The sequence below is a fragment of the Theropithecus gelada genome, chromosome 11 (assembly GCF_003255815.1).
Source record: "Theropithecus gelada isolate Dixy chromosome 11, Tgel_1.0, whole genome shotgun sequence".
Lineage (NCBI taxonomy): Eukaryota > Metazoa > Chordata > Mammalia > Primates > Cercopithecidae > Theropithecus > Theropithecus gelada.
The window spans coordinates 36,120,730-36,132,301 of NC_037679.1; positions in this window are offsets into that span (position 1 = coordinate 36,120,730).

Sequence of the window (11,572 nt, forward strand, 5' to 3'; positions counted from 1 at the left end):
TGACTTCAGGTGATTCACCCACCTGGGCCTCCCAAAGTGCTGGGATTGTAGGCATGAGCCACTGCACCTGGCCCGTTGTTTTTCTTTGTTATGTTTCCCCCTCTTCCTTATCAGCTTCTTATGGGAACACTTCCTTGTGCACAATCCTCATCTCAAAGTCTGCTTCAGAGGAATATAACATGACAATAGGTCCAACATTGCTTTCCAAGTATTTCTAATGAGTTTCCCGAATTGAATTGAACAACACAATATCCATAACTTCCACATTAGACTAAAAGCTCTTTGCTCTTTGAAGGCAGATAGAAATGTTATATTCTGATACTTATTTGCCACTGAACCTGAAAATAGAAGTTTACACTGAGTGAGCCAAATTAGTGAATCGTTGGAAGATATTGGGTCAGTAGTCAGTAATTTTATTTAGGATTGTCCCTAGATGAATGAAGTGAGAAGTCTATGTCTCTGATAATCTTGTGACTAAATTAGTCTGATGTCTCCAGACAAAAGTTGCTTCATTTCTATCAACCACTATTAAGCATTGGATGACAAAGATACATTTTACCTTGAACATTTAATTCTAAAGAACCAGATGAATAAGGACAGTACTTCCTCCTCACTCAATTATGATAAATTACCTTATCTTTTGTATTGTGTTGGAGAGCCAGGGGGGTGATTGTTCTTTTTGTTGCTTTTCAATTTGTCTTTGCTTGCATAGTTCTTGAAATTAGAGGACATATGTGGTTGGTAGAAGTCAAGCTGGTAAGTTTGTAATCAGTGTAATGTAATGAAAGTCATCTAATTGAGGTCTGTTTCATTTTCTTTTTCTACATAATGGGGGCATAGTAAGTATTATGGGATATTAAGTTAACCGGTGATATTTTACTATTCATGCCTAGCATCCTAGCATGGAAATCCATTTCCCATTGATTTGATTTAGTTCTGTGCATCAGGAAGTAGATAACTAAAGAAAGGGATTAAATTATTAATTAAATTTGGTTTCTTTTCTTAGTCATTCATCCTTAGAAACCATTACAATATTTATCCCCCACTCTGTGGAAAAGTAAAATCCTCTCCTCAGATAAGTGTTATTTTCCCTAAGTGATTTTCGAAACCCTAGTATATATTTGCTGTTCAAGAAATAAGTGGTCAGAACTATAATTTGTCTAATGACTTCATTATAAATAGAAATGTAGCTTAGATATTCATTCTCTTTTACTTCATTTTTCACAGGTATTTTTCACAACTTGGTAGTATCAAGAAAAATAAGACCCAGCATAAGAATTCTTTTCTTTCTGCTCTAAGCATCAGTTAATGAATATATATGCATAACCCTCCTCACGAGGTTTTGAAATTTGTCCCCACCTGCAACAGGGACACTGAAACACATCCTTTCTGAAGGCAGACCCCTGAGATTTGGGTTCTGCCTGGTAATATGGGAAGAGAGATCAAAATTAATCAACAGCTGGATGTACACTAAATGTTTGTTTCTTTTTATTATTTTTCAAGCTTTCTTGGATTGCATCTTTTAGAAACACCACAGTTATGCTTATTAAATTGAACGAGTTAACAAATATAGAGTACTTAGAATAGCTCCTGGAACATCGTAAGTTCTCAGTAAATATTAATTATATTGTAGGTCCCCAAACCCTTCTCTTACACCTTTGGAGTCAGATGTATTTTTGGGATTCAGAATTTTTGGATTTTGAAACAGTATGCATAGTATCTCTAGCACCCCAAAATCAAACACATTGATTATTTCTGCATTGAAACACATGAATACTTACACAAAGTATAGTATATACTATATAACAAATAGTCTCATGTTAATTCAGGTCAGATTTTCCACTGAATAAATTATTTTAAAGCTTAGGGCTTTTGGCCGGGTGTGGTGGCTCATGCCTGTAATCCCAACACTTTGGAAGGCCTAGGCAGGTGGATCACTTGAGGTCAGGCATTCAAGACCAGCCTGGCCAACATGGTGAAACCCCATCTCCACTAAAAATACAAAAATTAGCTGAGCTTGGTGGCGCACACCTGTAATCCAAGCTACTTGGGTGGCTGAGGCATGAGAATCGCTTGAACCCAAGAGGTGCAGGTTGCAGTGAGCTGAGATCATGCCACTGCACTCCAGTCTGGGTGACAGAGTGAGATTCTGTCTCTAAATAAATAAATAAATAAATAAACAAAAAGCACTTTGGTTTTTTTAAAGCTCTTTGAACTTTGTCATTATAGATAGGAATTATAAACTTATATCATCATCATCATCATCAGTTTTTCCTTAAAACTTACTTCTAAAACATACCTCCTTTTTTGGCACTAGGTAGGGCCTAAATAAATAAGGAAGCAAGCAAAATTCTTGGAATCCTTTTGTTAAAAAAATTATTTCCAAGAGATTTTAATTGCATGAAAAAGACATTACCAGAAGCACAGTAGATAATTATTTAATCATAATTATATATTCTGTCATTTTTCTGATCTTTAGCTGTCTTTAGCTCCAAACAAACCTAAATTTCAATTCTGGTCCTGTCCTTTAGGGAGTGGGCCAATCAATTTCTTTTTGGAATTTCAAGGAAAAGCAGTTCAAGCATCAGCAAATAGTCAGGACCAAATGAATATATTTACTTAACAGCCCTGAAAGAATATGAGACAAAGAAGGGCATCTTTATTTTAGATATCTACACAGACACATCAAACCTTTAAACTAAAGCAGTTGTTTGAATGTTGTTGTCATTACTTTGAGAATTTACCAAGAAAAAATTTCTGAAGGCTCTCAAAATGGCAGTCCATATTTATCCATATATTAACCATTCTAAATCGCTTTATTCCTTTGTGTAGAAACAAATTTCCATATGATATCATCTTCCTTCTCCCAAAAAAGTGTTAACATTTCTTGCAGTGCATTTGTGTTAGTAACGGATTCTCTCAGATTTTGTGGTATGAATGTCTTTATTTACTTTTATTATTAAAAGATATTTTTACTGGCTATAATATTTAGGTTGAGTTTCTTTCAGAACTTTAAAAATGTCATTCTATTGTCTTTTCGTTGGCATAGTTTCTTATGAAAACCCATGGTTTTCTTCTGTAGTAATGTGTCCTTTTCTCTAGCTGCCCCCAAGATTTTCTCTTCGTCACTTGTTTTCAATAATTTTGCTTTCTTTGTGTTTATCTTGCTTTCATTGACTAAAAGCTCTTTGATCTGGTATATGGTATTCATCAAATTTGGAAAATATTTGGCCATTAACTCTTCAAATATGTTTCGAACACTTCCTCTCCTTCTGGAACTCCAATTACATGTGTTAGACTGCTTGATATTGTCAATCATGCCTCAGTCTTTCTCTCAGTGATTAATTTGCAATAGTACATCTTCAAGCTCTCTCTGTATTATCTAATCCACTGTTAATTCTATCTTTTGAGTTTTTCATTTAAAATATATTTTCAGCTCTAGAAGTTCCCTTCCTTCCTTTTTATGTCTTCCTTTTCTTCTCCTCATTGTGTTCATATTTTAAATTCTTTAGAATATTGAATGTATTTTTAATAGTTGTTTTAAAGTTATTATCTATTAATTCCATCATTTGTGTCATTTCTGGGTCTCTTTCTATTGACTAATTTTTCTCCTGCTATGGGTCACATTTTCCTGCATTTTCATATATCTATAAGTGTTTTACTGGATATTTCACCTTGTGAATTTTGTATTGTTTCATGGTGAATATTAATGTATTTATTTAACAGATGTTGGACTTTGTTCTCGTAGGCAGTTAAGTTACTTTATGATTAACTTGAGCCTTTAAAATCTTTATTTATAAACTTTCTTAGGGCAGTTATAGAGTAGCATTATGACCAGGCTATTTTTAGCCCCACTACTAATGTGTAATCCTCCCCAGATGTCTACTGAAGACATTTGTATTTCACAAAGTCTCCACTTTTGCCATACGTGAACCATTTGTGAGCCCTGAGAATTGCTCAACTTAACCTCCCTGGCAATTGTCCTTTCCCTAACACTTATTCTTTGCTTGGCTTCATGGAGTTTCTCCCTACATGTGGGTAGACTGAAATTCAGCCAAAATCTCAAGGGAATGCCCTAGCAGATTTCCAGAACTCTCTGTCTTTTTTTTTTTTTTTTTTTTTTTAATTTCCTCCTCTCTACTACTATGCCCCATTCATATTAGCCTCCAAAGTCAAAACTTCAATCTCTGTCTTCTCAACTCAGCAAGATTGCCAAGCTGTTTGGTGTCTGCCTCTCTATACTGCATCTAGGCAGAGAGCCAGGGCAGTCATAGACTCACCTAATTTGTTTTCCGTCTCTCAAGGATCATAGTCCTGTGCTGTCTAGTACTTAATGCTTAAAGATAATCGTTTTATATATTTGTCTAGGTTTCTAGTTGTGTACGGCAGAGGGTAATTCTGTAGCCTCGGCCACTTTTTAGCTCTGTGACCTGGGAAAATTACTTTGTCTGTCCAAACCTCACTTTTCTCATTAGTAAATGAGGATTATATTCTAATGACTTTTAGTATGGTGAGTATTAAATGAAAGAATGTGTCGAGTACTCTGCCCATTCTAAGTTCTCAGTAAAAGGTCGCTGCTGTCAACAATTTAAAGTCAAAAGTCACACAAGAAAACTTTATGGAACCAATTAGGCCTTTTCAGATTGAAATGTTCCATATTATTGAGTGATTTATTTTCCCGTTTTGTTTTTTCCTCTATACTCATCCACTCACAATAATTGGCTAAGGTCATTTACTTCTAGCTTGAACAACAGAGAGGGAAGATAGGCCAAAAGATAATGAACTTGAAGGTTTATATGTGACTATAAACAACAGAATACCATGTACCTAGAGCAATAGCTGGAAAACTAGCTAAGCCTGGCTGAATACCAACAAGAGAGTTCATGTGTGACATGAGAAAGAGGTAGGGAATGAGTATAAGCAAACAAAAGCTATAGCAATTTATGAGACTGAGTAGTTTGTAATTAAGATGATTTCACCTTCAAGTAATGGCAAACCCTTATTCGAAGTGCTTAAAGCAATGGTAAATGTATTATCTCATATGGTACCTTTACAATACATACCTGTCCAGGGGCGGAGTAGATTCCCGGTACATTATATCAGTGCCTTGGCTCTTCCTCTGCTTCTCTCTGATTCTTTGATCTCTGCCTGACTTTGTTCGCTTCATCTTTGGGTTGTCATGACTTAACAACATCTGGAAAATGAAGAAGAATCTTCTCATCCAATTCTTGTTCTTAAGAGTAGATAACTTTTGACTAGAAGCTCTACCTGCCATCTCCCAGTACAGATATGTACTCACCTTTCCTTGGCTAAATAAGGTTAACTGCCTATTCCTAAACCAAGGAGGGAGTGGGTTAACTGATTGGCTTATGCTAATCATGTGAGGTAAATGGATGTTGGAGAGTCAACTACTATGATCACCACACAAAAAAGAGTAGATTTTTTTAGGGTTTAGTTAAGCAGGGGTTGCACATATCATTTTGCTTCATATGAAACAATTACAGATGTTCCTTGACTTCTGATGGGGTTATGTCCTAATAAGCCCACCATAAATTAAAAAATCATAAGTCAAAAATGTATTTAATGGCCCAATAAACCTATTGCTAAGTAGAAAATCTGTAAAGTCAAACCATTGTAAGTTGAGGAATGTCTGTGTTAGTGTCATCTTGGTGATTGGTAAAAGAGTGTAGAATGACACGTTAAGGAGTAACAGATCTACAGTGTACTGCAGGGTTTGGCCCTGGAGGCCACCTCCTCACTGTGGAACCTTAGCTTGAACAATTCTGGGTTGCTGTGGAGTTAATGACCATTCCATCTTGTGGCGCCTGTAACTCTAACAGGGAAGATTGTGGTCTTGGTTGAACTGATATTTATTTACTGGGTTAGACTCAACCAACTTGGAAGCTTCCTTTTATGCTGTTTATTTTAAATTGATTACAGCAAAATTTCACCCAAAAATTAGTTAATGAGAAAGAGAAAATGATATTTTGGTCACAAAGTTGGGAAGTCCATCAGCCATTTCTTATTTGGTATAATCTTGAAAGCATTTTACTCTAGATAATGATGGGCAAACTGTAAAAGTAGTAGAAATAAGTGAATTCTGAGATAAGAATCTGGCCATACCATACCCAATGAGAACTCTTTTACTAAGTGGAAATATCAGGTAGCTTTAAGAGCTGGCAAAGATAATTTTTAGTATAAATTGAACTTTACAACTTTCTTTTTTCTTTTTAAGACAGGGTCTCACTCACAGGCTGGAGTGTAGTTGCATGATCACAGCTCTCTGCAGCCTTGACCTTCCTGGGCTCAGGCAATCCTCCCACCTGAGCCTCCTGAGCAGCTGGGACTACAGGTATGTGCCACCATGCCTGGCTAATTTTTGTATTTTCTTTAGAGACGGGGTTTTGCCATGTTGCCCAGGCTGGTCTCAAACTCCTGGACTCAAGCCATCTGCCCACCTTGGCCTCCCTCCTAAAGTGTTAGAATTACAAATATGAGCCACTGAGCCCAGCCAAAACTCTTTTTTTAAAGTTCAACTACTCCTGACTAAAAGCATTAATGCACTTACCTTTAATGTAAAGCATATTTTCAGAAGCTCAAATTTTAATTAAACATGAAAAGTTGTTGAATTTTGTTAAATGCTTTGAACTTTTTCATGAATACTCTCAACAAACTAGGAATAGAAAGAAATTACCTCGACATAATAAAGGCAGTATATAAAATTCCCACAGCTAGCATAATACTCAATTGTGAAAAATTAAAGCTTCAGCTTTAAGGGTGGGAACAAGGCAAAGATGCCCGTTCTCCCCATCTCTATTTAACCTAGTATTTGAAGTCCTAACCAGAGCAATTAGGCAAGAAAAAGAAATAAAACATCCAATTGGAAAAGAAGCAGTAAAATGATCTTTGTGTGCAGATGACATAATCATATATACAGGAAAGTTTAAAGAAAACTGTTAGAACAATAAACAAATTTAGTAAAGTTGCAGGATACAAAATCAACATAAAAAATTAGTTGTGTTTGTACACACTGACAATAGACTATCTGAAAAGGAGATTAAGAAAACAATCCCATTTATAATAGCACCCAAAAGCATAAAATACCTAGGAATAAACTTAATTAAGCAAGTGAAAGACTTGTACACTGAGAACTGTAAAACTTTGGTGAAAGAAATTAAAGAAGGCACAAACAAGTGGAAATACTTCTCATGCTCATGGATTGGAAGAATTTATATCATTAAAATGTCCATACCATCTGAGGTTATCTGTATATTCAATGCAATCTCTACTAAAATCCTAACGACACTTTTTACAGAAGCAGAAAAAACAAACAAAATTGTGTGGAACCACAAAGGTCTTGAAATAGCCAAAATAATCTTGAGGAGAAAAACAAGACTGAAACATTACACTTCCTGATTTCAAAATATGTTACAAAGGCTCCTTCTTTAAAAATTAAAAAAAAACCAACTACAAAGCTATAGTCATTAAAACGGTATGATACTGGAATAAAGATAGACATATAGATCAATGGAACAAAATAGAAAGCCCTGAAATAAACCCATGCACATATAGTAAACTAATCTTTGACAAGGGTGCTAAGAATATACAATGGAGAAAGGATAGTCTCTTCAACAAATGGTGGTGGAAAAACTGCAAAAAAAATGAAGTTAGACCTTTGTCTCACACTTTACACTAAAAACAGCTCAAAATGAATTAGAGACTGAAATATAAGACCTGGAACTGTAAAACTCATAGGCAAAAACATAGGAAAAAATTTTCAGAACATTAGTCTTGACAATGATTACGTGGATATGACACTAAAGACACAGGCAACAAAAGCAAAAATGAACAAGTGGGAGTATATGAAACTAAAATCTTCTGTACAGCATAGAAAATAATGAGCAGAGTGAAACCACAACCTAGGGAATGGGAGAAATATTTGCAAACCACATATCTGATAATAGGTTAATATCTAAAATACATGAGGAGAGGTTGGGGAAAATTAAAAAAATTTTTAAAACCAAAACAGAACCAAAAGAAATAATCTCATTAAAAATGGACAAAGGACTTGAATAGATATTTCTCTAATGAAGACATACGAATGATGAATAGGTATATGAAAAGATGCTCAACATCACTAATTATCAGAGAAATGCAAACCAAAATCACAATATCACCTCATACTTGGTAGAATTGTCATAAAAAATCATAAGAATTGTTGATAAGGATATGGAGAAATTGGAACCCTTGTACACTGTTGGTAAGAATCTAAAATGGTACAGTTATTGTGAAAAACAGTATAGAGTTTCCTCAAAAAAAAAAAAATAGAGTTATAACATGATCCAGCAATCTGTGTCTGGGTATTTATAGGAAAGAACTGAAATCAGGATCTTAAAGGGACATTTGCACTCCCATGCTCATTGCAGCATTATTCACAATAGCCAAGAGGTAGAAACAACCTAAATATCCACCAGTGTATGCGTGTATATAGAAAATGTGGTATATGTACAGACAGTGGAATATTATTCAGCCCTAAAAAGGAAGGAAACCTTGCAATATGTGACAATATGAATGAACCTGGAGAACATCATGCTAAGTGAAATAAGTTAGTCACAGAAGGAGAAACACTGTATAATTCCACTTATGTAAGGCATCAAAAATAGTCAAACTCATAGGATCAGAAAATGAAAAGGTGGTTGCCAGGGGCTAGGAAAGAAGGAAATGGGAGTTACTGTTAAACAGGTCTAAAGTTTCAGTTATGCAAGATAAAATAAGTTCCAGAGGTCAGTTGTACATCATGCTTATAGTAACAATACTGTATTGTACACTTAAACATTTGTTAGTAGATCTGATGTCAAATGTTTTTACTGCAATAAAAAAAAACTTTACCTAACCAAATGGGCAGTGATCGCTTTAATCATGTTTTCATCAATTTATTCAGCCTAAGAGTTCAGTTCAAGAAAAATTAAAGTGAAGACAAGACGAAGAATATTTATCATTCAAATATTTCATCAGGGGATTTCATTTATTTACATTTTTAGATATGCTTTGAGGGAACTGGTAGGAGATGATAAATGGGCTATCTTGTGTATTTTGATATTTTCAATGCTCTTCCAAGATGTCTAGCATATGCTAGCATAAAGGTCAACCTTTTAGGGGGAATTAATTATTTTTGAATGGTGACATTTATCCATCAATTTTAATATATAGCATGTTCCAAAATAACACTGAGCTGGCTGTTTTCCAAGTTTGTAAATAGCAAATATCCCCTTAGTCAGAAGCATAAGGATAGAATTAATATAAGAGAAACACCTTCCAGTAATCAGCCAAATCAGAGCTACAGAATTAAAAGAATAAATATACCATTAAAAAAAAGTCAAGTGTACCAAAAGGTATAAATGAAACATGCCTCGACTTAGAGGTGGTGTCTGGCCAGGGTTTAGTTAGGTTAAGGTTGGCATTAAACTTAAACTGGGAATACATCTAACACACTGAGTACTTAAAATATACCAGGCAGTGTTCTAAGCAATTCTCATGTAGTAGTTCATTTAAGCCTAACAACAACCCTATGAAGTAGGTGCTATTATCTCCATTTTGTAGTTAGAAGAACTGAGATGCAACAAAGTTAAGTGACGGGTGCAGGGTCACCTAGCTGGTAAGCGTTGAAGCCAAAAATTGAACCCCTGGCAGTTTCACACTGGTGGTCATATACACAACCACTAAACAATTTGACCCTGGAAGCGGGGAAATAACTTTCTGAGGATCTCAGCTCTTGCTACACTCAGTAACACAGTACTAAATATGGGCCTGCTTAGAGGTTAAGGGCAGAGGTTAAGAGCCAGCCCCTGTTGCTTAACTTGCCGGGAAATCATAGTTTACTTGAATGCCTCTGTTTCCTCATCTGCTAAACTGGTCTAATACAGATGCTCCTTGGCTTATATGATTGAGTTATGTCTTGGTAAACTAATCATAAGTTGAAAATATCATAAATCAAAAAATGGATTTAGTACACCTACCAAACATTCTATCTTAGCCTAGCCTACTTTATACATGCTCAGGATACTATTATTAGCCTATGCCTGGGACAGAAATCACCTAACACAAGTATTGTATAAAAAATTGAATATCTCATGTAATTTACTGGATACTGTACTGAAAGTGAAAAATCAGAATGGTTATATGGGTACTTGCTGTGATTTGAATGGTCCCTCCCAAGTTCATATTGAAATTTAATTTAAATTCTGCCCACATGAATGGATTAATCCCATCATTGCAGGAGTGCATTGGTTATCACGGGACTGGGCTCCTGATAAAAGGGTGAGTTAGGCCTCATTTCTCTCCGTCTCACACATTCTCCTGCCCTTCTACCCTTCCGCCACGTTTTGACACAGCAAGAGGCCCTTCATCAAATGCGGAACAGATGCTGGCCTCATACTCTTAGACTTCCCAGTCTCCAGAGCTCTGAGCCAAATAAACTTCTGTTCTTTATAAATTACCCAGTCTGTGGCATTCTGTTATAGCAGTAGAAAATGGATTAAGACAGTACTTGAAGAAGTGTGGTTTCTACTGAATGCATATGCCTTTTGCATCACCTTAAAGTCAAAAAATCATAAGTAAGTCAAACCATTGTTAAGTCAGAGACTATCTGAAATTGCATGTAGCTCTTCCCAAAATTTACTATGCATTAGATCCCCAGAATGTTGTGATTCAATAAAACTGTGGCAGGGCCCAGGCATCTGCATTTTAAATAAGTGCCTCAAGTAATTCTGATATATTCTGTTCTTGAACACCTTTTGGGAAATACTGAGAGATGAGATCATGCCTGTGAAATAATGGGCATAATCCTGGCACATGATTGTTGGGCAGAAGTGCCAGTTCTCATCTATTTCAGTGTAACAGAGACAGACGTTGGAGGGGTCTCTCAGATCTCAGATGATATTGCAGATGAAGGAACATATTATGCTAGGATGATGGCAGTGGCATCAACAAAGATGATAATGAAAATAATGAATATTCTGGTATCCTCTGTTTTGGAATAGATAACATAAGGAGGAGAAAAGAAGGTTACCAGTTTGTTTTATTCCCATCCCCAAATCTCCTTAAAAGGACTTAATTGGAGGCCTAGGGGGGCAGATCACGAGGTCAGGAAATCGAGACCATCCTGGCTAACACGGTGAAACCCTGTTTCTACTAAAAATACCAAAAAAACTAGCTGGGCGAGGTGGCGGGTGCCTGCAGTCCCAGCTACTTGGGAGGCTGAGGCAGGAGAATGGCGTGAACCTGGGAGGCGGAGCTTGCAGTGAGCCAAGATCGCGCCTCTGCACTCCAGCCTGGGCGACAGGGCGAGACTCCGTCTCAAAAAAAAAAAAAAAAAAAAGAACTTAATGAGATTTGTCTTCAGGTTTAACAGAAGAGGTTTATTCTAATTTTAAGAGTCCTGGCCAGGCGTGCGTGGTGGCTCAAGCCTGTAATCTCAGCACTTTGGGAGGCTGAGGAGGGCGGATCTTGAGGTCAGGAGTTTGCGACTAGCCTGGCCAACGTGGTGAAACCGCATCTCTACTAAAAATACAAA